Source organism: Alligator sinensis, unplaced genomic scaffold (assembly GCF_000455745.1).
Source record: "Alligator sinensis unplaced genomic scaffold, ASM45574v1 scaffold794_1, whole genome shotgun sequence".
NCBI classification, from domain to species: domain Eukaryota; kingdom Metazoa; phylum Chordata; order Crocodylia; family Alligatoridae; genus Alligator; species Alligator sinensis.
In genome coordinates this window covers 1,077,396-1,082,075 of record NW_005842125.1, presented here as the reverse complement: position 1 = coordinate 1,082,075, position 4,680 = coordinate 1,077,396, and the positions used below count along the sequence as shown (strand labels likewise).

The following is a 4,680-nucleotide window of genomic DNA, read 5'->3' as shown; positions in this document are numbered from 1 at the left end:
TCCTGAGTGCTGTCTTAAGTTGTTGAGCAGCAGCCCCACACTCCCATTTGTTTTCCTCCTGTTACCTACACACCTAAAGAAGGAATTCTTGTTATCCTTGACTCCTGTCACTAATTTTAGTTCAGTTGGCGCCTTAGCCCTTTGAATCTGTTCCCTACAAGTGTGGACCATTGTTGTATAGTCCTCCTTGGGGCAAGCCCTGAGCTTCTATTGTTTGTATGCCTCTTTCTTTTTTCTTAAGAGAACCATGATACCCCTGTTTAGCCAAGAGGGCTTCCCAGCCCTTTTGTTACTGTTCCTCCGCATGAGAATGGCCTACCTTTGTAGTTTAAAGCTCCTGTCAAGCATTGGTGGTTTAATGGTAGAATTCTTGCTTGCTATGTAGGAGATCTGGGTTCAACTCCCAGCCAGTGCAAATGAATATTTTGCATACCTTAGCAGCTGAAGGTAGTCCTTGACACTTCCACCCTAATCAAGTCCTTGAAGATTCATTAGTGTACCTACTTTTGTAACATCCCAGCATTTGACCCTTAAAAATGAATCACAGCAAAATATTGAGGAGAAAAATCCTTTTGCATACATGGATGTTCTGGAGTTTAAGCTGGGTGGAATAAGATAGTACTTCAGTGCCCGAGTCTACTTAGACACCTAATAGGTGGACTAGAGTCTGGCCTCATATGTCGAAGAAGAGATCCCTGTAACTGAGTGTTGATATTCTGACAGCACTGCTTCTGTGCGTTGCCTCAGTGATGTGATGCATCAACAGGGTGCACTAATGTGTGCTACTTATGGAACGCTGAGCAAACAGTTCAGAAGAATTTGTTTGGCTAGAATTTCAGTCCAGGAGTTTTGGCAGCCTCTGACCCTTTTCTATCCTTTTGAGACAGCAAACAGAAAGTAATTTCCAGGCCCTGCTCTAAATGGATGACTTGCAGGAGACAGCTGAGAAGAAAACAATATGAAAAGTGAACTAATGTGATTTTGCTCATGTATTGTACAAGTATTGCACAAGCAATTAAGGCAGAGCTTTCCAGAACTGCCAGTAAGTGACAAAACCATCAAAATAGTTTGACCAGAAACTGTGAGCTGGAAGAACTTGCAGGGTTTTGTTGCAAATCATGCCAAAATTGGTAGGAAAGCTTCTTTTTTAAATGGCACCTTTGTCCATCGAGTATTTGAGTCTCAGCAGGAGCCTGCAGCTGCTAAAACTGGGGAAGGAGAAGAGCTGCCTCACAATGTGTGGGGCTGGATCATTTCCTTTACAAAGAAAGATTGTCTTCAGACTGACATTCTACATGGAACAGTTCAATCTGCTACTCAGGGCGTTGCACTCTTGAAATGGGCTTGTTTCCCATTTTTGGTCATTTGGAGCTTGGCCTGGACAAGGGGCTCAAGCCCAAATTAGGCTTCTTTTATCGCACCAGGGGAAGGAAACCTGGGAAAAAGGAGAACATAGTTCTTGCCCCCATATTCAATGCCCACACAGCTGCTTCTATCTATGCAACCATTGCTGCTCACATGCAGTAGCATAACTGAATGGGAGCAACCAGAGCAGCAACTGCTTTTGGGGAGGGGGGCACAGAAATAGATGCTGCCACCACTAGCAATTGGCCATACCACCACCACTGGCAGATGGCATTTCCCTGGCATACCACCACCGCCCAGGGTTCAGAGTGGCCCTATTACACCTCTGCCCACATGCACAGAACTGCCACCTGCCTTCTCCTCTACAACTTGTGCAGCCTGCCCCTGAGCTAATACCAGCTGCCCAGCTGCCATAGTGCTTCTGCACAAAGCCAGTTAATACTGCTGCAGGCATGGAAACAAGAATTAGGAGCCTGCCCTTCCAACACACTTTGCCTTGTAAGTTTGATTGTAAGTTCCTGGGGGCAGAGGCTGTCACTTGCCACTGGAGTGTACAGCATCTGGTTTGATGCATCCCCAGGCTCAGATGGAGCTCCTAAGCATAAACACACTCCCAATTGTTCAGTAGCCTGGGGCAGGAACTGGAGTTTCCCTTATGCAGAAAATTCCATGGTCTCCGTTCTTTTTTTCCCATTTCAAAATGGAATAAAATCAAAAACTTTCAAAAGTTCCTATTAAACAAAACTCTAAAAAAAAAAAATCCTTGGGGGGGGGGGATCAAAACTGAGTGCATCAATCAGTGCACTGTGGGGTAGTGTAGTCTGAAAAGGACGAGTCAATTTGAAATGAAACATGAAACCCTTCTGCTGTGGACAAGTTAAGACTCTTTCAGCCTTTTCAGAGTACTTTATTTTTTGTGTGTTTGTAATGAAATTAAAAGATTGAGGCACAAATCAGCAATGACGAAGTGGAGGACCCACTTACGTTTGCACTAATGGATTTTCAGGGACTTGTGGAATAGACTCGCATTTCAGTGCCTAAGTCCATTCAGACACCTCATAAATGAAATAAAATCTAGCCCAAACTGGGAAGCATTGAAAGAGCAGCATTATGAAAGACCAGTGAGATAGAGGACTGAGTTAGAAGAGAACATGAAAGACAGGATCCAAAGCTGGGAGAGTCTTTCCTCTGATGTGGATGGATGTGGGAGCAGAGTTAATCAAGTACAGATGGGCTCAGCACTGGGTACAAGGTAACAAACCACAATGACTGGCTTCCTGAGCAGAAAAGGATGTTAGTTCAGAATAAGCAGAGGTGACTCAGGAGATGTATTTTCAGAAGCAAATAACACAGCCCCTTTCAAGTGACATTTTAAGAGTCACAAAATATTCAAACAATGGGGTACTCATTTTTCATGCAAGCTGCTATTGCCAATTTCTCACTCAGCAGTGACCCTAGAGCATTTCTTGAAAAGGAAGAATGTTTCTCCAGCAGCATGAGGCTAATCTGCTGGGGATTTAAGCCTCTGTTTACAATTAAATGCACAATTATATGTTCTGCCTGAGGAGCTGAGGCTTGGAAGAACTGCTTCCTACAGAAGCTTCTCACACCCATTGAAATCCACCCTTGCTACCTGAGGGTCCTTTGTACACTGGGGCTCACCTACAGTACACATCTGTATGTAGAAATGCCAAACCACCTCCTTGTAAGTTCCAATCACAGGAGAAAAGTGAGGGAGATGGAAGTAAAGTCCAAGCATTAGAGCCCCCCCGCCCTGTTCTAGTGGACTGTGAATTAATAGGCTTCAAAATTTGCCATAAACTCATAGGATACTTAATTTTTTAATTAATTTGTTTTCCAGGGTTTGCTCCTTTTGGGTCTTTTTCAAGCTTTTTCTCTGCAACCACAGCAGCTAGAAATGTCCTCTTATTCAGTGAGAATAAGATTCTCCAGCAGTCATATGACTCCTGGAGCTGGAGCTTTACAGCAAACACCAAATATGGTGAGATGTATTATAAGATCATGAGAGCTGACTGTACAATCCTGAGATAGCACATTATAGTATTAGGGCCCCTTTGTGACAGTGGGGGAAATCAGCATATACATTTTCAAAAGCAAAAAGTCAAGTGTGAATTCCTCTGTGAGCACTGGGCTCCAGCTCCCTGGTATTGGGATGAGCAGTCATTTGGAAACCAGACTACATAATGTTTTTATTAACTTCAGAACATACAACTGGGAGGGATCTTCAGGGTCATCAAGCCAAATCCTCATATAACGCAGCTCATAAATTAATCAGGCTCCATCTCAAAACAAGCTAAGCTGTTTGCCCCCACTACTCCTACTGGCTGACTTTTCTGCAGCAAACTAAATCAATCCCCATCCCCAGATCATGACTCTAGAACAGGAACTCTGGACTTTCCCAGACAGCTGGCTGCATTCAGCTTTGATTCCTGTCCTTGGCCAAGGAGGCACCGCATGCCACTGCAGTGCCAAAGGGCAATTCATACCTCACATTACACAACAAGCAGGCTGTGGGTTTGGGATTGTAGCCCAGTCCTGTTCAGGGACAGAGTGAACCAGCTTTGCTAAGCAAAGGGCTTGTGTGACCCAGGCAATGTGTTTGCGTCCTAGAGCTGCTTATCAGTTCTTCCCAGAATTATACATATGGATCTAAGGGTCAACTGATGGCACTAGTCTGTTCAGTGGTGAGCTGGAGGGGTCCAAAGGGCAGTGGCTGGTGGTGTGTGGTGCTGATCTCTGTGCACCCCATGAAGGCCTTTATACATCATCAGAGTGAGTGTAGCATGCTGTCTTTCTGATTTGTTGGCATTTCCCTGCTCCATTTACACAAGGTCGAAGGAATGACCAATTGGACCCAGTATGTCCATAGCTGCTCGTTCCAATGAGATACGTATTCCAGCTCAGTTCTCAGCTGCAAGCAACTGGGATCCACACTGTTTCCGTGCCACTGACTTTCTAGGGCTGGGTCTTAGTTATGAGTGACAGTATTGTTCAGTGATCACACAGAGCCCAGGAGTCTGACAGTCTGCTTCATTCACTGAACGCTAACGTATCAGCATTGCCCAACACAGCACAACAGCCAGTTCTAACTGAGTCATGCCAGAGCCTCTTAAAGGTGCAGTTCCCCACAAGAGACAGACCAGTTCTTTCCTCCAATTAGGGTTCAGCGATTCCTCCTTAGGTGTTGGCTTAACTGACCCCGTGACAGGGCACTTAGGGTGCCTGCTGCTTGCAGGCGGGGAGGGGCTGATTAAGAAGTCAGCTGACCAGGAAGGGGTGGGGCTGCATCTATAT

General features: G+C 45.2%; 1 non-coding gene across 1 annotated transcript; it reads left to right on the top strand.

The window, feature by feature from the left end:
* Nucleotides 1–344: 344 nt before the first annotated feature.
* TRNAS-GCU lies at nucleotides 345–415 on the top strand. Its single transcript has one exon. It is a non-coding gene; the product is annotated as a tRNA-Ser (tRNA).
* The last annotated feature ends 4,265 nt before the right edge of the window (nucleotides 416–4,680 follow it).